Genomic DNA, 25,420 nt, shown 5'->3' on the forward strand with positions numbered 1-25,420 from the left:
TAGTTTCCAAATTTAAAACCCTCAAATATTTCTAAGCATTTCTAATAAACCAAAACCCCAGAAATATGCAAAAGCTCAGTGATGAATCACACTTTTCTATATGGCATCTGATGAATGAGTTTGAGTTTGGAGAATGATAGAATGCTACCTGACTGCATTTTGCCATCTGTAAAGTTTGGTGGAGTATGAATAATACGATGGGGTTGCTGAGCAGGGCTCAGCTTTGGCCCCTTAATTCTAGTGAATGGAAATCTTAATGGTTTAGCATATAAGAGAGTAACAATTTTAATAGCCAGCTTTTTGGGTTTGAGGAAGGGCCTTTTTGTACTCCATGGATTTGCCCAGTGCAAAAGGTCCATAAAGGCACGGTTGGGGGGTACCCTCATCTCCAACATTGTTGTCCGACCTGAAAATTTAATACAGTTATATGAAAAAGTTTGGGCACCCCTATTAATCTTAAGCTTAATGTTTTATAAAAATTGGTGTTTTTGCAACAGCTATTTCAGTTTGATATATGTAATAACTGTTGGACACAGTAATGTTTCTGCCTTGAAATGAGGTTTATTGTACTAACAGAAAATGTGCAATCTGCATTCAAACAAAATTTGACAGGTGCATAAGTATGGGCACCCTTATCATTTTCTTGTTTTAAATACTCCTACCTACTTTTTACTGACTTACTAAAGCACTTTTTTTGGTTTTGTAACCTCATTGAGCTTTGAACTTCATAGCCAGGTGTATGCAATCATGAGAAAAGCTACTTAAAGTGGCCACTTGCAAGTTGTTCTCCTGTTTGAATCTCCTCTGAAGAGTGGCATCATGGGCTCCTCAAAACAACTGTCAAATGACCTGAAAACAAAGAATATTCAACATAGTTGTTCAGGGGAAGGATACAAAAAGCTGTCTCAGAGATTTAACCTGTCAGTTTCCACTGTGAGGAACATAGTAAGGAAATGGAAGAACACAGGGACAGTTCTTGTTAAGGCCAGAAGTGGCAGGCCAAGAAAAACATCAGAAAGGCAGAGAAGAAGAATGGTGACATCAGTCAAGGACAATCCTCAGACCACCTCCAGAGCGCTGCAGCATCAACTTGCTGCAGATGGTGTCACTGTGCATCGGGCAACTATACAACGCACTTTGCACAAGGAGAAGCTGTATGGGAGAGTGATGCAAAAGAAGCCGTTTCTGCAAGCACGCCACAAACAGAATCGGCTGAGGTATGCAAAAGCACATTTGGAGAAGCCAATTTCTTTTGGGAAGAAGGTCCTGTGGACTGATGAAACGAAGATTGAGTTGTTTGGTCATACAAAAAGGCGTTATGCATGGCGGCAAAAAAACACAGCATTCCAAGAAAAACACTTGCTACCCACAGTAAAATTTGGTGGAGGTTCCATCATGCTTTGGGGCTGTGTGGCCAATGCCGGCAACGGGAATCTTGTTAAAGTTGAGGGACGCATGGATTCCACTCAGTATCAGCAGATTCTTGACAATAATGTTCAAGAATCAGTGACAAAGTTGAAGTTACGCAGGGGATGGATCTTTCAGCAAGACAATGATCCAAAACACCGCTCCAAATCTACTCAGGCATTCATGCAGAGGAACAATTACAATGTTCTGGAATGGCCATCCCAGTCCCCAGACCTGAATATCATTGAACATCTGTGGGATCATTTGAAGAGGGCTGTCCATGCTCGGCGACCATCAAACTTAACTGAACTGGAATTGTTTTGTAAAGAGGAATGGTCAAAAATACCTTCATCCAGGATCCAGGAAATCATTAAAAGCTACAGGAAGCGACTAGAGGCTGTTATTTTTGCAAAAGGAGGATCTACTAAATATTAATGTCACTTTTCTGGTGAGGTGCCCATACTTATGCACCTGTCAAATTTTGTTTGAATGCAGATTGCACATTTTCTGTTAGTACAATAAACCTCATTTCAAGGCAGAAACATTACTGTGTCCAACAGTTATTACATATATCAAACTGAAATAGCTGTTGCAAATACACCAATTTTTATAAAACATTAAGCTTAAGATTAATAGGGGTGCCCAAACTTTTTCTTATAACTGTATGTCCAAAGTATAAAAGACACAATCCAAAATCTTGCTAAAATCCTTCCAAGGATGACAAAAAACTGTTATAGCTGTAAAAGAGGGTCAAACCCCATAGGGTGAAGAATAAAAAGCTTGTAATTTGAGGCGCAGCTGGCAAAAACATTCCTCAAAATGAAGTTGTATGTGTCTTCATAGGAGAAGCACTTAATATGCTGCTAGTTTTGAAAACTGTTGACATGTACTTTATAATTACTGTAAAAGAAACAACTACCATATTTTTCGGACTATAAGACGCACCAGACCATAAGACGTACCCCTTATTTTGGGGTGGAAAATATAAAAAAATATTTTTATAAGATGGGGATCCGTCTTATAGTCCAAATGGGTATCTTACCTGAGGGGTGGCGGCGGTGGAGCGGGGGTCACAGGAGGCATGGTCCCTCAGGAATCCGGCGGTGGCATTAGTGGAGCAATGCTGCGGGTCCTGAGAGGGAGAAGGGGGTGCCCCAGCAATGGGGCGGTTGCAGTGCTGGAGCAGGATTGCAGGAAGCAGGGTCCCTCCCTCAGGAACCCGGTGGCAGCAGAAGCAGTGATTCCGGCTCTTTTCCTGCGGCCATCTTCCTGAAGCCATGGTCTACAGGAAAATGGCAGCCCAAGCCAGCGCATGCGCAGACTGGGATCTCGCCTGCCATTTTCCTGAGGCCCACGGCTGGAGGTGGAGCTTGCGCAGTTGAGATCTCAGCTGGGTCGAGATCCCAGTCTGCGCATGCGGCTCATGCCATCAGGAAAATGGCTGCCAGGGAATCTCTGCCTGACCGCCGATACCGGGCCCGCAGCATCGCAGTGGTTCTGCCGCTGCCGGGTTCCTGAGGGACTCTGCTTCCTGTTATCCCGCTCCACCACCACCACAACTCCCCGGTAAGCTACATTTGGACCATAAGATGCACCCTCCATTTTCCTCCCATGTTTGGGGGAAAAAAGTGCGTCTTATGGTCTGAAAAATACGGTATGTTACCAGAAATGTCCTTTCCAGCAGTGCAACAAGAATAAGCTTATTCCCTCTGTTAGATATCAGATTTCAAAGGGAGCCTGTCACCAAAAATAACACTATTAACCTTCCAATGTGAGGTTAATCTGCAGGTTAACACCTTTATTATGCTACCCAGAGCCTGCACACCACCAAATGCAGTGGGGAGAAAAAGAACTGTATTCTCCCTGCCAGCATTTGGTTTCATTCATGGGGATGACGTGGGTTCAGTCATCGCTCTGAGAACACAGAGTGGTGGCTGTAAGTCAGAGTCAGGGATGGAGGCGCAGTTACAGTAGCCGCTCTGTATTCTCAGAGCGATGATTGAACCCGTGGCTCCCCCTCCTCCGTGACTGAAACCGAATGCTGGCGGGGAGAATAAAGTTCATTTTCTTCCGGCTGATTGCAGGTGCCGGGCAGCATAATAACGCTGTTAACCTGCAGATTAACCGCATATCGGCAGGTTAATAGTGTTATTTCTGGTGACAGGTTCCCTTTAATTCTGATTTATTATTCACTGTCTAAACTCACATATAGCCAGCACAAACTTTATTTTATTGTAAAAAGCACAGTATTTTTTACTCTTGGATGACGAGCCACTCTGCTCCTCTTTTAGCGCTATTTTTTTAAATCAAGCACGCACTGAATTCCAACAGAGTTTTCACATCCTTCACTAATAAGTGGCATATATTTGTCAATTTAGATCTGGCTCCTTGTAAGCCCAAAGAATGCATAAATACACTTAATGATTTCTTTTTGCTTTTCAGAGGTGGCTCCATCCCAGTCAGGATACCTAAGATTGAGCACCTCCAGCTACGCATCTATTCTCTTGTGTCAATCAAAATAACCTTATGTGTTGGATCCCAAAGAACAGGTCAGTCCTAAACCTGCATGCATAAAATCTGAATCTTAATTTCAAACAAAAAATATATTTAGGAAATGTACTGTTTTGTTTTTTTTTACGATAGTCTGTATATACTTTTGGGCATAGAATTTATACATTTACCAACCTTTTGTTGTTTGCAATAAACCAAATCAAACAAGAACCTTTTAAATAGCGAAATTAAAAAAGTAATTTCTCCAAATTTTACACAATACTACTTTAAATCCCTTACCGCTGAAGGTCAAACTTTTCAAATTTGAGTATTGGTTTATGGGTATTAACTCTGGAATATTTTTAAATATCTCAGTGATCTGGAGATCTTGCTAGTCATCAATTTAGGTTGATGTGATTTGCGCTTATTTTACAAAAATGTGGAAAAATTTTCAATTTTTTAACTTTGAATTTTTATGTCCTTACAACAGTTGGTCATAACAAACTAAATCTACATATCTACTTTACATGAGCATCATTTTTTAAAAGATTTTTTTGTTTGGATGTTAGAAGGATTAAAAGCTTAGCAGCAATTTTTTCAATAATTTACAAAACTTGTCTTTTTAAGGACCTTTTAAAGTGACTTTAAGGGACTCTTAGGTCAAAAGGGCTTATATGTCATAAAACTGCACCCCACAAAGTATTCAAAACCACATTCAGAAAGCTTGTTAATCCATTAGGTTCTTCAAAGAAATTAATGCAAAATGGAAGAAAAAAATAAGAAATTACAATTCTTTTTCTAAAATGTTGCTTTAGCCCTAAATAAAAGGGCTATAAAGAGCATAGTGTCTCCATTTTACAAACTACCCCCTACCCTCAATTATACCTTTGGGTGATGAAGAAAAATATTTACATTTTTACTACTAAAATAATTAAAATGAACGTTTAATCTGGATAATTACTTTTAAAATGTGTAAATGTTAAATTTGGCCTTTTCATCGACAAATCTGTGAATATTACACAAAAACTTGACATTATATAAGTATAGTTAAGTTAAGGTATAGTCATAAGAAACATTTTTTACATAATAAAATGGTTTCCACTCATTAACCTCTATTACTCTCTGGACCATAGCAATGTTTCTGTTGTATTTATCGAGTAAACATATGGTTCATACTCTCGTCTTACAAATTAAATGCTTGTCTCTTTAAGCCTATATTTTTTCCGGCAGTAATTAGTGAAATCTTTAGAGATTGGTTTCATTAGTGTGACAGGAAGCCAGCAGTTTATGCTTGTGTTAGTAAATTACTTCAACATGCTTAAGCAAGACACAGGTTATCTTTTAGCATTGATCCACTCTAGTTTCTACTCATCATTGCAGATGATTGCATTTATAAGTTATATACTACTTCAGAAGTTAATACAATTAACATACATCTACTGTAGTGGGTAAGTTACAACAATTATTTTGTATTTTGTTCGCTTGCTTCTATTGATATAAATAATTTATAAATTAATATTAACCTACCATATTACAGATTCTGTCTATAATTCAACGCACCCAAAGGTTTGTTGTGTCATACGTGGTACAAGGCATTTCAGCTTACAACAGTAAATACAAATTATGAGAAGAGTTTGAGTTTTTATAAAGACTGTACAAAAAGCAGCACATATGTACAGTGGTGCTTGAAAGTTTGTGAACCCTTGAAAGTTTTCTAGATTTCTGCTTAAATTTGAGCTAAAACTACGTCACACAGGTCCTAAAAGTTGATAAAGAGAACCAAATCAAACAATGAGTCAAAAATATTAGACTTTGTAACTTTTATTGATGTAAATTAATGAATATCACATGTCTGTGTGTGCCAAAAATATGTGAAACTTTAGGATTACCAGATAATTTGAAATTGAAACTAGAGTGCAATGTTTTCTATAAATGGGAAGATAGTCAAGTTTGAATTGGTGGCCTATTATATTTAAAGAGCAGGGATCTATCCAATTCTGGTCTTCACCACATGTTGGTGGAAATGTATCATGGCACGAACAAAGGAGTTTTCTGAAGATCTCAGAAGAAAAGTTGTAACTCAACAGGCAAGAAAATGTTACAAAAAACATCTCTAGAGAGTTTTGACTCCACCAATTCACCACCAAACAGATTGTATACAAATGGAGAAAGTTCAAAACCATTATTACTAGTGTTGAGTAGTGTTGAGCCACCCCCGTAGTGTTCGAGTTCGGTTCGTCGAACACCCGTGTGTTCGCCGAACTGTTCGTCGAACTGTTCGTCGAACACCTTCGAACACCGTTAAAACCAATGGCAGGCAAACAAAAACACATAGAAACACATAGAAAACACCTTCAAAGGTGTCCAAAAGCTGACAAACTGCTCAGAAGACACAACTAACACATGGAAAAGTGACAAGTACATATAGTCATGAGAAAAGAAAAGAGGTGGAGGAGTAAAAGGTGGGGGAGACACAGATATAGGCATGTCATGCCCTTCTAAAATCCAAAAAGTGAGAAGCCGACACGTTCAGTCCGCTCCTGCCCGTGCCACCTCCGTGTCGCCGGGTTTGTGCCAGAGCCGCGGTGAACCCTGACGGCCAGCCCCCCTCTCCCAATACTGGTGCCTGTCCGCTGGTGGGTCGAGCGAGCCCCCCTGTGGTGGAGGCAGCTCTAAGTTTTTTAATTTAAATTGTCTCTCTAATTTGAATGAATACACTTTAAATCCATTTACAAGGATCTATTGGAGGGCAAGTCTCATGCCAGCAGCCGCGTAATTCCAGCTCCAGTAGCGTCCACTAAAGCTGCTGCAGTTAAAAAGCTTTTATAAGGATCGAGCTCGGCTGTCCACCGCAAGGCATCCTACTGCCAGTCCCAGCCCCTATGCCTTGGGGTGCCTCCTGATGCTCTTCACTGAGTATCCCGTGGTCCCGAAGCATTTCCTTTGAAAAAATTAAGTGTCCAAACTACAGGTGGTGTAGCTTGCTTAACAGCCGGGATAATCCGCTGACTAGCAGACACTGCTACTAGGCACAAAGTATTTCCTGGGCTAGATGCAGTTAAAAATTTGTAAGTAGATACTCTCGTTGGATGCTGAGAAAGCATTCCATAGAGTCTCCTGGCACGCCATATATGATTCTCTTAAAAAGCTTGGGGTAGGGGTCTAGGGGACCCTTTTATAGCCAAAATCACGGCCCTGTATCACAATACGTCACCTAGGCTGAAGATAAATGGAACTGTAGCACCCTGAGGGCTCGGTTGCTACAGACGTATTGCACCTCACCCAGAGGTGTGATATCTCACTCTCAGGTAAGGATGGAGTGTGGATCAGGACCCGACACCTGCATGCATTACACCACATTGCCGTGGGGCAGGGCGACCAATATGCCCCTGAGATGGGCACGACAGTCCCTGTCCCTGGCTGGAGTGGGGGGAGGGAACACTGAGGAAGGGGAACCCTGTAGTGCAGGAGCAGGGAGGAAGCAGTTCCTGGGTGCATTGAGAAGGGAGTATAAAAGGTGGGCACCATCTTAGTTCAGTGCAGAGAAGTCTGAGCAGAAGTGGCAGGGAGCAGGGGCTCTGCATGAGCTCTGCTCCGGAGGCGGGCCTAGTAACAGAGGCCCAGGCCTGCAAGAGGGAGAAGGAAGGAAGAGGAGCGGAGAAGGCTCCAGGAACGAGGAATGAAGGGATCCCAGGGGTGCGGACGGGCGAGTCGCCACCGCACGCCCGAATCCACCTGCGTGGAGGGGTCAGGCCAAAGGGGGAGACCGGTCCCCGAACTAGTGGAGGCAGGAAACGACCCTCAGCTAGAAACCGGAGGCTCTGACATTTTATGTGGCGCAGCCCCTCGCTACACCCGCTAGGAAGGCACCACATAGGGTCAGGGAAACTGGCGCCAAGTTTACCAAGAGGAGGCCCGAGGCAGCCGGACAGAAGTGTTGGTAAGAAAGGCCAGACAAAGGACACACAAAGGGGGTCCTGTGAAGCGCTCCAAAGTTATCTGGGAGTTGTCTGAGCCCCTCACCTGGTGAGCACAGTACGACGTGGGCAGCCGTTACCTGCAGACGTGGTCTGGATAATAAGAACTGTGAGTAAAGGCCCTGAACTGCATCACTGACTCCGTGTCGTTACTGCTGCTGCCCTGCACCATCACCCCCATCCTCCGCATTCACTGCCCTGAGGCTATACTCCTCCCGTGGGGAGTTATGCTATGCTCTGCTGCACCCACAACACCAGCCTCAGCGGTCTGCCCTGTAGCGGCGGTTCACTCTGACCGCAATCCACGGGTGGCGTAGTCGGACATTTAAACATCAAAACCACATAAATAGTTCCGCCACTGGTTTGACCACCCTGAGCCACGGAACCGGGTCGCCGCCACGAAGACTACAACCACCAGCATCCACCAAAAAGGGTCCGGCTCCGGGTGTCCCAAGGCCCAGGGGGTGCGTCAGAACATTTTCATCACCTTTCACAATCACCAATGGGACAAGGCAGGGATGTCCTCTGTCCCCTCTCTTATACATCCTAGTGACGGAGCACCTGCTCTCATCAATTTGCCATAACCCCAATATTAGGTGGATTGAGGTGGGAGGCACCGAGTACAAGTGCTCTCTATTTGCTGATGATGTCCTAGTATATATCACTCAATCACATATATCCATCCATGCTGTTATGGCTGAAATAGATCACTTTGTTACATGGTCAAATTTTAAAATCAATGCAGCGAAGTCTGAGGCCCTCGATGTCTCCCTCCCCAAATCCATATAGGATTCCATCCAGTCCAACTTTCCCTTTGCCTGGCCCTCACAGGGTATCAAATACTTAGGAATTCCTATTCATAGAGACCTCTCCTATCTATGTTATCTTAATTTTGGGCCCTTTATTGAACAACTCCATACAGACCACGGTTGGCAAGTTAGAACTGTAAGATTCACTACGTGAACCACTGGTGTTTTGTGGAAAAGCACATGTACACTGCGTTCCAAATTATTATGCAAAAAGTGTTTAGGAGTGATAAGGGAAGAATTTGTTTGTTTGTCAGTTAAACTCATTGATGGTGATGTGTGTCAGGGCTCTTTATATCACTGTAAGCAATTGCAGACACCTGTGCTAATTAGTTTGGCAGGTGTGTCCAATGAAAGGCAAGACTACTTAAGAAGGCTCTCTCACATTATTAAGCAGCCTACATTTTCTGCCAAAATGGGAAAGAAAAAGGATGTGTCGGCTGCTGAGAAGCAACAAATTGTGGAGTGTTTAGGTCAAGGCATGACTACAATCAACATTGTGCGATGATCAGGATGAAGTGTCTTGGCAATCAAGAAGTATGTAGCTGATTCACAGTACACACGTGTGCGTGCTGATAAGGGCAAATTGAGGACTCTTTCCTACAGGCAATTACGTCAGGTTGAAAGAGCAGCGGCAAAAAAGCCTTGTCATAGCAGCAGACAAGTTTTTGAAGCTGCTTGTGCCTCCAACGTCCCCCGAACAACAAGATGCAGGGTCCTTCAGAGGTTTGCAGCTGTGCATACGCCATCCTGTCGACCTCCTCTATCCACTTCACACAAGCAGAAACGGCTCCAGTGGGCCAAACATTACATGAAGACTGATTTCAAAACTGTTTTGTTCACGGATGAGTGTCGTGCAGCGCTCGATGGTCCAGATGGATGGAGTGGAGGATGGCTGGTTGATGGACACCCCACGCAAACACGGCTACAGCGCCAACAAGGAGGAGGTGGAGTAATGTTTTGGGCTGGAATCATGGGGAGAGAGATTGTCGGCCCCTTTAGGATCCCTGAAGGCGCTAAAGATGAACTCCATAATGTATGTGGATTTTCTCAAACAGCACTTCCTGCCATGGTTCAAGAAGAAGAACCGTGTATTTCACAGCAAGATCATTTTTCTGCATGATAATGCACCATCTCATGCTGCACATAAAACATCTGCATCTCTGGCTGATATGGGCATAAAAGGGGACAAACTTATGGTGTGACCCCCATGCTCCCCTGACCTCTACCCCATTCAGAACCTTTGGAGCATCATTAAAAGGAGTGTCTATGATGGCGGGAGGCAGTTCACATCTAAGCAACAGCTCTGGGAGGGTATTCTGTCCTCATGCAAAACAATTGAAGCAGAAACCATCCAAAACCTGACAAATTCAATGGACGAGAGAGTTCAGAAGCTCCTTTCGAACAAGGGGTCCTATGTGAAAATGTAACATCACCTAGAATAAAGTTTTGAGTTGAAAACTGTTTGATTTCAGTTTCTAACAACCTGCTAATGCTTATAATTTCAAAAATGACCATTTTTTTGGTCTTTATTAAAATGAAAAGGTTGATCGAAAAGTTTGGGGGATCTAAGAGTGTGGCAACCCAGTAGTCATGATTACTTCGAATTCTGACAATATGAGGGTCATGCTGCAGGTAGTGCAGCAAGAAGGCACTTATGTGTCTTGCGCATCTCGGAGCCCCAAAATTATTTTCCGGGCTAGATGCAGCTAAAAATTATTATTAATTTTAAATCTGGTGAAGCTTTAGTATAGATGGCCTAATAGGATCAGTGCTGCACACTGCTACAAAGCCCAAATTATTTTCCAGTCAAGATACAGATAAACATGATTAGTAATTTTAAATCTGGTGGAGCTTATTATAGATGGCCTAATAGAATCAGTGCTGCACACTGCTACAAAGCCCAAATTATTTTCCAGCCAAGATACAGATAAACATGATTAGTAATTTGAAAGCTTAAAACGGTTGGTAGGGTGATTTTAACCAATCATCAAGCTTTTACTCTCCCCAGGATGACACAGGGGTAGAAAAGTCGTTTCGGATCCATGATTTGTTCATCTTTATGAACGTGAGTCTGTCTACATTATCAGTGGAGAGCCGCGTGCGCTTATCTGTCAGCACACCACCAGCAGCGCTGAACACACGTTCAGACAGAACGCTGGCTGCGGGGCATGACAAGATCTCCAAGGCGTAAGTGGCTAGCTCCGGCCATTTATCCAGATTGGAAGCCCAAAAAGAGCAAGGGTCCAGTGACACAGTCGTGACTTCAATGTTTACTTGGAGATACTCCTGTACCATCGTCTCTAGGCGTTGACTATGTGTCAGACTTCTTGTCTCCTGTGGCCTTGCAAAGAATGGGCTAAAAAAGTGGTGAAATGATTCCGCAAAATTGATGTTACCAGCAGATACTGTGGTTCTGTTACGGTTTGAGTGCTGAACACTTGACGGTCCCACGGTTGGCAAGTTGGAACTGTGAGATTCACTACGTGCACCACTGGTATTTTGTGGAAAAGCACATGTAAGATTCTGCAACAGTCTCTGCTGATACTCCTGCATGCGTGCATCCCTTTCTATGGAAGGAATAATTTCTGCAAATTTACTTTTGTACCGGGGATCTAACAGTGTGGCAACCCAGTAGTCAGGATTATTTCTAATTCTCACAATTCGAGGGTCATGTTGCAGGTAGTGCAGCAAGAAGGCACTCATGTGTGTTGCGCATCCAGGAGCACCAAGTCCCTGTTGTGTTGGTGGCGAGGTAACAATCATGCTTCCTTCCTCTGTCCTCTCCCCCCAACCTCGCACAACAGAAATGTGATCAAGGTCTCCCTCATCTGATGAGTCTTCCATCAGTTCGTCCTCCACTTCTTCCTGGGCTCCTGCACCTTCCTCACTAGTTTGGCTGCTACCATGCGCCCTGGTAAAACCATCTCCCCCACCCTCACATGCCTGCCGCCTTGGTGCTGCCGACCGTCTGGACCTTGCAGATGTTAGCCCTTCCGCATACAACTCCTCCTCCTCTACTTCCTCCACCTCCTCTTGTGCCACCACCTGACTCCGAATTCTGTTTAACATGTGCTCCAGCATGTAAATCACCGGAATAGTCATGCTGATAATGGCATCGTCAGCACTAAACATCTTCGTCGCCATTTCAAAACTGTGCAGAAGGGTGCATAGGTCCCTGATCTGAGACCACTCCTCCAGCGTGATTTGCCCCACCTCTGAATCTCGTTGGCCCAGGCTATACGTCAGAACGTATTGCACCAGGGCTTGTCGGTGCTGCCACAGTCGCTGCAACATGTGCAGAGTTGAATTCCACCGGGTAGGCACATCGCATTTTAGCCGGTGAAGTGGCAGGCCCAACGACTTCTGTAGAGATGTAAGTCGCTGAGCTGCGGGATGCGAACGGCGGAAGTGAGCACACAGCGACCGTGCCCTCTGCAGAAGGCCATCTAGTCTGGGATAATGGGCTAAAAATTGCTGGACAACCAGGTTCAACACGTGAGCCATACAAGGCACGTGTGTGACATTGCCCCGGCGAAGGGCCGCACCCAGGTTTGCAGCATTGTCGCACACAGCCTTCCCTGGTTTCAGGTCCAGTGGAGACAACCATTCATGAAATTGGTTCTCCAGAGCTGACCACAACTCCTCAGCTGTGTGACTCACATTTCCCAGACATTTCAATGTAAAAACCACCTGATGACGTTGAGCCCTACTGCCAGCATAGTAAGGAGGTGTGCAGGATCCCTTCTGCGCAGTTAGAAAGCTTGTGGCATGACCAGACAGGCTTTGGGTGCAGGTGGAGGGCCGAGAGGAGGTTGAGGAGGCAGAAGCAGTGGAGGAACTTTGACATAAAGAGGATTGACGCACAACTCGTGGGGACGGCAAGACTTGGACAGCAGCCCCTTGTCATGCTGTCACCATAGTTACCCAGTGCCCAGTCAGCGACATGTAACGCCCCTGTCCATGCCTACTCGTCCAAGTGTCTGTGGTGAAATGCACCCTGTCACACACAGAGTTTCTCAAAGAAGCGGTGATGTTGTGTGCGACATGCTGGTGGAGCGCAGGCACACCTTTCTTTGAGAAGTAGTGCCGACTGGGCATCTGGTACTGGGGCACTGCGACGGACATAAGGTCTCGAAAATCCTCTGTGTCCACCAGGCGGAAAGGCAGCATTTCTGTAGCCAAGAGCTTGCAGATGGTGAAATTCAACCTCTTAGCTTTCTCATGGCTAGGAGGAAATGGTCTTTTACTTGTCCACATCTGAGGGACCGAGGGCTGGCTATTGTGCTTAGACGGGGTTGATAAGGGTGTCCCCGGCAAACTGCCGGTCTGTGATGAAGATGCAGGCGGACATGTTAGGTTGCCTTGATCCAAAGGTGGTGCTATCGATGTCGGACAGCGCTCAACACCAGCTGGTGTTACCACCTCCAAAGAAAATGATGACCTGCCAATCACGCTGGCTGTTGCGGGTAAAGAGGTGGCAGGTCTGCGCCCCAAAACAGGTGTGACTGCTGTCCCCCCAGTCACAGAGGATGAAGAGGCCGCGGATGCACAAGATATGGCAGACGGTGGTTGGCCCGGCATTGTAGCACACTGAGCTTCCCACTGCAACTTATGCTTCATGTCCATGTGCCGGTTCATGCATGATGTACTCAAACTATGTATTTTTTGGCCTCTACTTAGCTTTTGCTGACAAATGTTACAGATAACACGAGTTGAGTCATCTTTATCGATCTGAAAAAATGCCCAGGCTATGCAAGGCTTAGCACCCATGCGACCTGAAGAGCCACCACGACTTGTGGTGAGAGGCAGAGTTGTGTTTGAGGATGCAGTTGTTGACGTGCTTCCAGTACTACGTCTCTGTCCAGGAAGGCGCAACCTGACCTCGTCGTCACTAGCATCTTCCTCCACCTCCTCTGCTGACCTCATCTCTTGACTGACTGTGGGTTGACAGTAAGTGGGATCTCCAACCTCATCATCATCACCCTGTGCGTTATCACACCCGTCGTCCTCAGAGCCAACCTGTTCCTGCCCTGACAAAAAACTAAAGTTGTCGCTCCAATCAGGTATTTGAGTCTTATCATCGTCTTCCTCATTGTCTCCACCAACAGGAGTTACAGTTTGGGAATGAGGGTCTACATTATGGTCAGAACCTTCTGCGTCTGGTCCTGGATCCGACTCATAAAGATTCTGGGCATCAGTGCAGATCATTTCCTCGTCTGGATTCACAGAAGCGCTGGAGTCGACCTCTAATTCCCAGGCTATAGTATGAGTAAACAGCTCTGCAGACTCAACCATCTGTTCTACCTCATACTCAGACGGGCAGCTGGAGATTTGGGAGCTGTGAGGAAGCAAGTGCGATTGGGGTGACACCTTTGAGGACTGGAGTATTTGTGATGTTGAAGTTGATGTGGAGGAGAGCCCACTTAAAGGAGCACTTGATATCCGTTGAAGCACCTGCTGTTTTTGTGCCTCATCTGGAATTTGTAGCGATTGGCGTGGCCGTAAGAAAGGGATCTTATCACATTGTCCGCTAAAAGAAGTAGACATTTTAGTTTGGCTGGAAGATGGTCTTTCTTCTGCAGATGTTACTGTTGCTTTAACACCTACCCCACGGACACAACCTTTTTTCCCCTTCCCAACACGCCTATTCCCCTTTCCACCAGCAGCAGGCCTTTTTCCACTCATTTTGGTGGTTAACTAATTCACAACTCTGGAGTTGTTTGCACAAAAAAACAATGGATGGGAACCGAGCAGAGCTGAGTGGCCAAACTGTGGTATTAGGCCAAAACTATTGGCTGGGTTAGATGCAGAAAAAAATTATATTCAATTTGCAACCTGATGGAGGTCTGTATAGATGGACTAATAGAACAAGTCCCACACACAGCTAGAAGGCCAAATATTTTTTCAGAGGTAGATGCAGAAAAAAATTATATTCAGTTTGCAACCTTATGGAGGTCAGTATAGATGGACTAATAGAACAAGTCCCACACACAGCTAGAAGGCCAAATATTTTTTCAGAGGTAGATGCAGAAAAAAATTATATTCAGTTTGCAACCTTATGGAGGTCAGTATAGATGGACTAATAGAACAAGTCCCACACACAGCTAGAAGGCCAAATATTTTTTCAGAGGTAGATGCAGAAAAAAATTATATTCAGTTTGCAACCTTATGGAGGTCAGTATAGATGGACTAATAGAACAATTCCCACACACAGCTAGAAGGCCAAATATTTTTTCAGAGGTAGATGCAGAAAAAAATTATATTCAGTTTGCAACCTTATGGAGGTCAGTATAGATGGACTAATAGAACAAGTCCCACACACAGCTAGAAGGCCAAATATTTTGTCAGAGGTAGATGCAGAAAAAAGTTATATTCAGTTTGCAACCTTATGGAGGTCAGTATGGATGGACTAATACAACAAGTCCCACACACAGCTAGAAGCCCAATATTTTTTCAGAGGTAGATGCAGAAAAAAATATATTCAGTTTGCAACCTGATGGAGGTCTGTATAGATGGATTAATAGAACAAGTCCCACACACAGCTAGAAGCCCAATATTTTTTCAGAGGTAGATGCAGAAAAAAATATATTCAGTTTGCAACCTGATGGAGGTCTGTATAGATGGATTAATAGAACAAGTCCCACACACAGCTAGAAGCCCAATATTTTTTCAGAGGTAGATGAAGAAAAAAATATATGCAGTTTGCAACCTGATGGAGGTCAGTATAGATGGACTAATAGAACAAGTCCCACACACAGCTAGAAGGCCAAATATTTTTTCAGAGGTAGATGCAGAAAAAAATTATATTCAGTTTGCAACCTTATGGAGGTCAGTATAGATGGACTAATAGAACAAGTCCCACACACAGCTAGAAGGCCAAATATTTTGTCAGAGGTAGATGCAGAAAAAAATTATATTCAGTTTGCAACCTTATGGAGGTCAGTATAGATGGACTAATAGAACAAGTCCCACACACAGCTAGAAGGCCAAATATTTTTTCAGAGGTAGATGCAGAAAAAAATATATTCAGTTTGCAACCTGATGGAGGTCTGTATAGATGGATTAATAGAACAAGTCCCACACACAGCTAGAAGCCCAATATTTTTTCGGAGGTAGATGAAGAAAAAAATATATGCAGTTTGCAACCTGATGGAGGTCAGTATAGATGGACTAATAGAACAAGTCCCACACACAGCTAGAAGGCCAAATATTTTTTCAGAGGTAGATGCAGAAAAAAATTATATTCAGTTTGCAACCTTATGGAGGTCAGTATAGATGGACTAATAGAACAAGTCCCACACACAGCTAGAAGGCCAAATATTTTTTCAGAGGTAGATGCAGAAAAAAATATATTCAGTTTGCAACCTGATGGAGGTCTGTATAGATGGATTAATAGAACAAGTCCCACACACAGCTAGAAGCCCAATATTTTTTCAGAGGTAGATGAAGAAAAAAATATATGCAGTTTGCAACCTGATGGAGGTCAGTATAGATGGACTAGTACAACAAGTCCCACACATAGCTAGAAGCCCAATATTTTTTCAGAGCTAGATGCAGAAAAAAATTATATTCAATTTGCAACCTGATGGAGGTCAGTATAGATGGACTAATAGAATGATGCTATGCCCAAAAGATTTTACTTCACTAGGTGCAGTAAAAAAATTGGTATTCTATACACAGGTGGTATATCTTGCAACACAGATAGGCTACTCCACTGACTAACACACTCTGCAATAGGCCAAAAAGGATTAGCTTTGCTAGATTCAGCCAAATGCTGTGAAAAAAACTTGCACAGCACTGGCACAGACCTGCCTGGCAAAAACTGATAGGAACTGATGTAACCTAGTCCTGAAAAGGACTCCAATTACAATTAGTCTTTACTCCCACAATCTATCTATTTAAGAGCACAGACCTGCCTGATAAAAGTCGTAGGAAATGCTGTAACCTAGTACTTAAAAGGACTGCAATCACAACTATTCCCTACTCCCAAGCTATCTGTAGATTTGTGCGAAAATTGGCTTGAAATTAACAAGGTATAGCGCACACAGCAACAGCGGTGCCGTCTAACACGCAGCTGCAGCAGTGAGAAAATGGTGGCGACGGGGAAAATGGCTTGGTCTTATAGGGCAAGGGCATGTGACATACACTGCCAATGACACATGCCCTTGCTTGTGTGAAAAAAAGCACTTCGCTCCGTGTGTGCGCTGCTGATAGGCTGACAGATTGCACCTCCCCACTGCAAATGCGGGAAAGAGAAAAAAAAATGGAGATCTTCATTGTTCCTGCAGAGATCCATCCCCTGCCCCTCCCCCCACCCCGCTGTACACTCAAACTGCGTATTAACATTAATTTTCATCATTACTGAGAAAAAATCCAGTTATGATTTTGGTGCACGAACAGTTATCGAACATAACCTCGAACAGCCGAATTTTTCTCAAATTGTTCGTGTTCGCCGAACGGCTCGAACACCGCCCAAAACAGCTCGAATTTGAGATTGGCGAACAGTTCGAGTAGAACAACGCTCATCTCTAGTGTTGAGCCACCCCCGTAGTGTTCGAGTTCGGTTCGGTTCGTCGAACACCCGTGTGTTCGCCGAACTGTTCGTCGAACTGTTCGTCGAACACCTTCGAACACCGTTAAAACCAATGGCAGGCAAACAAAAACACATAGAAACACATAGAAAACACCTTCAAAGGTGTCCAAAAGCTGACCAACTGCTCAGAAGACATAACATGGAAAAGTGACAAGTACATATAGTCATGCGAAAAGAAAAGAGGTGGAGGAGTAAAAGGAGGGGGAGACGCAGATATAGGCATGTCATGCCCTTCTAAAATCCAAAAAGTGAGAAGCCGACACGGCCAGTCCGTTCCTGCCCGTGCCACCTCCGTGTCGCCGGGTTTGTGCCAGAGCCGCGGTGGACCCTGACGGCCAGCCCCCCTCTCCTAATACTGGTGCCTGTCCGCTGGTGGGTCGAGCCCCCCGCGGTGGGGGGGGGGTAACATCTGCAGAAGAAAGACCATCTTCCAGCCAAACTAACATGTCGACTTCTTTTCGTGGACAATGTGATACGATCCCTTTGTTACGGACACGCCCATCGCTACAAATTCCAGATGAGGCACAAAAACAGCAGGTGCTTCAGCGGATATCAAGTGCTCCTTCAAGTGGGCTTTCCTCCACCTCAACTTCAACATCACAAATACTCCAGTCCTCAGAGGTGTCACCCCAATCGCACTTGCTTCCTCACAGCTCCCAAGTCTCCAGCTGCCCGTCTGAGTATGGGGTAACACAGATGGTTGAGTCTGCACAGCTGTTTACTCATACTATAGCCTGGGAAACGGAGGTCTGCTCCAGAGCTTCTGTTAATCCAGACGAGGAAATGATCTGCACTGATGCCCAGAATCTTTATAAGTCGGATCCAGGACCAGATGAAGAAGGTTCTGAGCATAATGTAGACCCTCGTTCCCAAACTGTAACTCCTGTTGGTGGAGACAATGATGAAGACGATGATGAGACTCAAATACCTGATTGGAGCGACAACTTGACTTTTCGGTCAGGGCAGGAAGAGGTTGGCTTTGAGGACGACGGGTGTGACAACACACAGGGTGATGATGACAAGGTTGGAGATCCCACTTACTGTCAACCCACAGTTAGCCAGTCGATGAGGTCACCCGGGCCTTTGCCTGGCCTTTGGGATGTCGCGGTGGTCGGCTCCCTGGCCCGTACCCTGGGGTCACTCTTTAAAACGGTGGATAATTGTTAATTTTATAAGAGTTTGTGACACCACCTGTGGTATCTTGTGAGAAGCACCAGCGCTGCAGCAGTCCACTGAGGCCCGTGATAAGGCAGCTCGATGGTATAGCTCCCCACAGGTGGAGCTAGGTCTCAGGGCAGCGTATGCAGGGGGAATGCAGGACAGGCGAGACCCAGCTGGGTCAGAGCAAGAACGGAAACGGACACTGTAGTCACTTCAGCACCTTTTACTGGAGGAAATTCAGGCACATCCTGGAGCACTGTAGGGTGAAGGGTGCATATCAGGATCCTCCCCAATGAGCGGGTGTAGGGCCTCCTGTTTCTTGCCTCTGCGCAGTAAGTTTCTGACCTGCCTGGAGCTAGGCCTAACTTTGTCTCTGTCCTGCGCTGGCTGACCTTGTGGTAGGGCCTTCTCTTGAAGTTCACGCTCCCAGTATGCGGGGCCTAAGCGTCTCCTGGCTCTGTTACGTATCAGCACCTTAGCGATCCTGGGACTTGTAGTTCTCCAGGGATTCCGGTTATGCCTTACTGGGTCATAGAGATCCCGGTAAGCTCGGATCCGGTGTCCGGTAAATGCTTCGGGGTGAGCTGGTTAAGCTCCTCTGCCCCTTATGTACTAACTCGCCACTCGCCTTCGGCCTACTCGGGCCCTCAATAGGCTATACACACTAACGGCAGCTTGCCGCGCTTCACCGATCTTATGACGCTGGCACACCTTAAGCTCTATCTGGGCTCCCTGAATCTAGCTAGCAGGAGCCTCGTGCTCCACTGCTGAACTATTAACTGAGTTCTCTAGACTAGACTGAGCTCCACTGCAGACTGACCTCTCTTAGGCTTCTCTACTGCAGGAACTCTTCAGAGGAACTGAACTGCCTAGCTCCACCTTCCCTATTTATATCCCTAACGGGCTCCCTCTGCTGGTCTGAGGTGGAAGGTGGAGATGTGTGAATGTTTATGGGGGCCTCTTGTGGAGGATTCCATCAATACACTCTTCTAGGATCTGTGATACCAAGCGCAGTGGGGCGTCACAGATGCTATTGACGACGAGGTTAGGTTGCGCCTTCCTGGACAGAGACGGAGTACTGGAAGCACGTCAACAACTGCATCCTCAACCACAACTCCGCCTCTGACCACAAGTCGTAGTGGCTCTTCAGGTCGCATGGGCTCTAAGCCTTGCATAGCCTGGGCATTTATTCAGATCGATAAGGATGACCCAACTCGTGTTATCTGTAATATTTGTCACCAAAAGCTAAGTAGAGGCCAAAAAATCCATAGTTTGAGTACTTCATGCATGTACCGTCACATGGATATGAAGCATAAGTTGCAGTGGGAAGCTCACTGTGCTACAATGCGGCCTAGCAGGCTGGGCCAACCACCGTCTGCCCCATCTTGTGCATCCGCGGCCTCTTCATCCTCTGTGACTGGGGGGACAGCAGTCACACATGTTTTTGGACGCAGACCTGCCACCTCTTTACCTGCAACAGCCAGTGTGATTGGCAGGTCGTCAGTTCATTGGGAAGTGGAAACACCTGCTGGTGTTGAGAGCTCTCTGACATCGAGAGCATCACCTTTGGATCAAGGCAACCTAACATGTCCGCCTGCATCTTCCTCACAGACCGGCAGTTTGCCAGGGACACCCTACTCAACCCCGTCAAAGCACAACATCCAGCCCTCGGTCCCTCAGATGTGGACAAGTAAAAGACCATTTCCTCCTAGCCATGAGAAAGCTAAGAGGTTGAATTTCACCATCTGCAAGCTGTTGGCTACAGAAATGCTGCCTTTCCGCCTGGAGGACACAGTGGATTTTTGAGACCTTATGTCCGTCGCAGTGCCCCAGTACCAGATGCCAAGTCGGCACTACTTCTCAAAGAAAGGTGTGCCTGCGCTCCACCAGCATGTCGCACACAACATCACCGCTTCTTTGAGAAACTCTGTGTGTGACAGGGTGCATTTCACCACAGACACTTGGACGAGTAGGCATGGACAGGGGCGTTACATGTCGCTGACAGGGCACTGGGTAACTATGGTGACAGCAGGACAAGGGGCTGCTGTCCAAGTCTTGCCGTCCCCGCGAGTTGTACGTCAATCCTCTTTATCTAGAAGTTCCTCCACTGCTTCTGCCTCCTCAACCTCCTCTCGGTCCTCCACCTGCACCCAAAGCCTGTCTGGTAATGCCACCTGCTTTCTAACTGCGCACCTCCTTACTATGCTGGCAGCAGGGCTCAACGGCATCAGTGTTTACTTTGAAATGTCTGGGAAATGTGAGTCACACAGCTGAGGACTTGTGGTCAGCTCTGGAGACCCAGTTTCATGAATGGTTGTCTCCACTGGACCTGCAACCAGGGAAGGCCGTGTGCGACAATGCTGCAAACCTGGGTGCGGCCCTTCGCCGGGGCAATGTTACACACGTGCCTTGTATGGCTCACGTGTTGAACCTGGTTGTCCATAAATTTTTAGCCCACTATCCCGGACTAGATGGCCTTCTGCAGAGGGCACGGTCGCTGTGTGCTCACTTCCGCCGTTCGCATCCCGCAGCTCAACGACTTACATCTCTACAGAAGTCGTTGGGCCTGCCAGTTCACCGGCTGAAATGCGATGTGCCGACACGGTGGAATTCAACTCTGCACATGTTGCAGCGACTGTGGCAGCACCGACAAGCCCTGGTGCAATAGTTTCTGACGTATAGCCTGGGCCAACGAGATCCAGAGGTGGGGCAAATCACACAGCAGGAGTGGTCTCAGATCAGGGACCTATGAAGTTGACGCGCCCCCTGGGCCGTGGGGTACCCAGAGCCGGGCCGGTAGACGCTGGGGGTTGTAGTCACTGTGGCGGTGACCCGGTCCGTGACCCAGGGCGGTCAATCCAACGGTAATTTGTATATATGGATTTTATAATGTCCGACTACGCCACCTGTGGAGTGCGGCCAAAGGGGCCGCCGCTGCGGAACAGTCCTCTGAAGCTGGTGGTTTTGCTGCAATGGTATTATTACTCACCACAGGAAGAGTGTAGCTTCAGGGCAGTGTGGGTGGATGATGGTGGTTGTAGTGCAGGGAGTCAGTAATGAACACAGAGTCCATGTGATGCAGTCCCAAGATCTTTACTCACAGTTGTTGCAGTCCAGATTACAAGTACCAGAGCTATCTCACCCGTCGTGCTGTGCGTACTCAGTAAGGGGCTCAGTCCACCCCCAGATAGCTCCGGAGTACTTAGCAGGACCCCCTTCTGTGTGTCCTTTCTCTGGCCTTCTCCCTGCACCTCACACCCAGTGACACTTCTATCCGGTATCCTCGGGCCTTGGCGGGCGACTTGTGTTCCGTCCCCTGGGTCCTATGTGGCTACCTTCTTAGTGAGACTGGTGTGGACTTTTGCCTGCAGTACATGAAATGCTGCAGCCTCCGGTTTCTAGTTGAGCCTTGCTGTTTCTCCTCTAGTTGAGGGACCGGTTCCTCTTATCTGGTCTGACCCCTCTACCTCCTGGTAGCAGCGGGAGTACAGGTGGCCTTCTGCATGGCCCGTAGCCCTAGGGTCCCTTCGGTTCCTGGAGCCTTCCTGCTCCCACTCCTCTCTTCTCTCCTTCAGTCCTGGGCCTCCCAGGCTAGGCCCGCCTCCGGAGCAGAGCTCATGCCGAGCCTCTGCTCCTGTCACTTTTCCTCCTCTGACTGGCTTGCTCTTTCTAAGATGGCTTCCTATTTATACTCTCCCTGTCATGTGCTCCCCTAAGCTGCTCCCCTAAGCACCCACTACATAGGATCCTCCCACCAGCTAGGGACCTGGGACTGTGCTCTCCCTTAGGAGCAATCTCGCCCTAACCCCACTGCGGGTATGTGTTGGATGCAGGTGTTAGGGTCCCGAGCCATACGCCTTCCTTACCTGAGGGTGAGATACCACACCTCTGGGTGAGATGCAGTAACTCTGTGGTGACTGCACCCTCAGGGGCGCCACACACCTTTCTGCACAGTTTTGAAATGGCGACGAAGATGTTTAGTGCTGACGACGATGCCATTATCAGCATAACTATTCCGGTGATTTACATGCTGGAGCACACATTAAACAGAATTCAGAGTCAGGTGGTCGGACAAGAGGAGGTGGAGGAAGTAGAGGAGGAGTCGTATGCGGAAGGGATAACATCTCCAAGGTCCAGACGGTTGGCAGCACCAAGGAGGCAGGCATGGGAGGGTGGGGGAGAGGGATTAAACAGGGCGCATGGTAGCAGCCAAACTGTTGAGGAAGGTGCAGGAGCCGAGGAAGAAGTGGAGGATGAACTGGCGATGGGCATGGAAGACTCATCAGATGAGGGAGACCTTGATCACATTTCTGTTGTGCGAGGTTGGGGGGAGAGGGCAGAGGAAAGAAGCATGATTCTTACCTCGCTACCAACACAACAAGGACTTGGTCCTCCTGGATGCGCAAGACACATGAGTAGTGTTGAGCCACCCCCGTAGTGTTCGAGTTCGGTTCGGTTCGTCGAACACCCGTGTGTTCGCCGAACTGTTCGTCAAACTGTTCGTCGAACACCTTCGAACACCGTTAAAACCAATGGCAGGCAAACAAAAACACATAGAAACACATAGAAAACACCTTCAAAGGTGTCCAAAAGCTGACAAACTGCTCAGAAGACATAACTAACACATGGAAAAGTGACAAGTACATATAGTCATGCGAAAATAAAAGAGGTGGAGGAGTAAAAGGAGGGGGAGACACAGATATAGGCATGTCATGCCCTTCTAAAATCCAAAAAGTGAGAAGCCGACACGGCCAGTCCGCTCCTGCCCGTGCCACCTCCGTGTCGCCGGGTTTGTGCCAGAGCCGCGGTGAACCCTGACGGCCAGCCCCCCTCTCCCAATACTGGTGCCTGTCCGCTGGTGGGTCGAGCGAGCCCCCCTGTGGTGGAGGCAGCTCTAAGCTTTTTAATTTAAATTGTCTCTCTAATTTGAATGAATACACTTTAAATCCATTTACAAGGATCTATTGGAGGGCAAGTCTCATGCCAGCAGCCGCGGTAATTCCAGCTCCAGTAGCGTCCACTAAAGCTGCTGCAGTTAAAAAGCTTTTATAAGGATCGAGCTCGGCTGTCCACCGCAAGGCATCCTACTGCCAGTCCCAGCCCCTATGCCTTGGGGTGCCTCCTGATGCTCTTCACTAAGTATCCCATGGTCCCGAAGCATTTCCTTTGAAAAAATTAAGTGTCTAAACTACAGGTGGTGCAGCTTGCTTAACAGCCGGGATAATCCGCTCACTAGCAGACACTGCTACTAGGCACAAAGTATTTCCTGGGCTAGATGCAGTTAAAAATTTGTAATTAGATACTCTCGTTGGATGCTGAGAAAGCATTCCATAGAGTCTCCTGGCACGCCATATATGATTCTCTTAAAAAGCTTGGGGTAGGGGTCTAGGGGACCCTTTTATAGCCAAAATCACGGCCCTGTATCGCAATACGTCACCTAGGCTGAAGATAAATGGAACTGTAGCACCCTGAGGGCTTGGTTGCTACAGACGTATTGCACCTCACCCAGAGGTGTGATATCTCACTCTCAGGTAAGGATGGAGTGTGGATCAGGACCCGACACCTGCATGCATTACACCACATTGCCGTGGGGCAGGGCGACCAATATGCCCCTGAGATGGGCACGACAGTCCCTGTCCCTGGCTGGAGTGGGGGGAGGGAACACTGAGGAAGGGGAACCCTGTAGTGCAGGAGCAGGGAGGAAGCAGTTCCTGGGTGCATTGAGAAGGGAGTATAAAAGGTGGGCACCATCTTAGTTCAGTGCAGAGAAGTCTGAGCAGAAGTGGCAGGGAGCAGGGGCTCTGCATGAGCTCTGCTCCGGAGGCGGGCCTAGTAACAGAGGCCCAGGCCTGGAAGAGGGAGAAGGAAGGAAGAGGAGCGGAGAAGGCTCCAGGAACGAGGAATGAAGGGATCCCATGGGTGCGGACGGGCGAGTCGCCACCGCACGCCCGAATCCACCTGCGTGGAGGGGTCAGGCCAAAGGGGGAGACCGGTCCCCGAACTAGTGGAGGCAGGAAACGACCCTCAGCTAGAAACTGGAGGCTCTGACATTTTATGTGGCGCAGCCCCTCGCTACACCCGCTAGGAAGGCACCACATAGGGTCAGGGAAACTGGCGCCAAGTTTACCAAGAGGAGGCCCGAGGCAGCCGGACAGAAGTGTTGGTAAGAAAGGCCAGACAAAGGACACACAAAGGGGGTCCTGTGAAGTGCTCCAAAGTTATCTGGGAGTTGTCTGAGCCCCTCACCTGGTGAGCACAGTACGACGTGGGCAGCCGTTACCTGCAGACGTGGTCTGGATAATAAACTGTGAGTAAAGGCCCTGAACTGCATCACTGACTCCGTGTCGTTACTGCTGCTGCCCTGCACCATCACCCCCATCCTCCGCATACACTGCCCTGAGGCTATACTCCTCCCGTGGGGAGTTATGCTACGCTCTGCTGCACCCACAACACCAGCCTCAGTGGTCTGCCCTGTAGCGGCGGTTCACTCTGACCGCAATCCACGGGTGGCGTAGTTGGACATTTAAACATGAAAACCACATAAATAGTTCCGCCACTGGTTTGACCGCCCTGAGCCACGGAACTGGGTCGCCGCCACGAAGACTACAACCACCAGCATCCACCAAAAAGGGTCCGGCTCCGGGTGTCCCAAGGCCCAGGGGGTGCGTCAGAACATTTTCATCACCTTTCACAATCACCAATGGGACAAGGCAGTGATGTCCTCTGTCCCCTCTCTTATACATCCTAGTGACGGAGCACCTGCTCTCATCAATTCGCCATAACCCCAATATTAGGTGGATTGAGGTGGGAGGCACCGAGTACAAGTGCTCTCTATTTGCTGATGATGTCCTAGTATATATCACTCAATCACATATATCCATCCATGCTGTTATGGCTGAAATAGATCACTTTGTTACATGGTAAAATTTTAAAATCAATGCAGCGAAGTCTGAGGCCCTCGATGTCTCCCTCCCCAAATCCAT

At 47.0% G+C, this 25,420-nt stretch overlaps 1 long non-coding RNA gene across 1 annotated transcript in view; it reads right to left on the bottom strand.

Annotated features, from left to right (window-relative positions):
• The window catches only part of LOC141171063 (uncharacterized), a 67,524-nt gene that overhangs the window by 12,972 nt on the left and 29,132 nt on the right, over positions 1-25,420 (bottom strand). The gene's annotated exons all lie outside the window — the stretch shown is intronic.

This window comes from Phyllobates terribilis, unplaced genomic scaffold (genome assembly GCF_046119375.1).
Source record: "Phyllobates terribilis strain yellow unplaced genomic scaffold, ASM4611937v1 Scaffold_1__5_contigs__length_1240528914, whole genome shotgun sequence".
NCBI lineage: Eukaryota > Metazoa > Chordata > Amphibia > Anura > Dendrobatidae > Phyllobates > Phyllobates terribilis.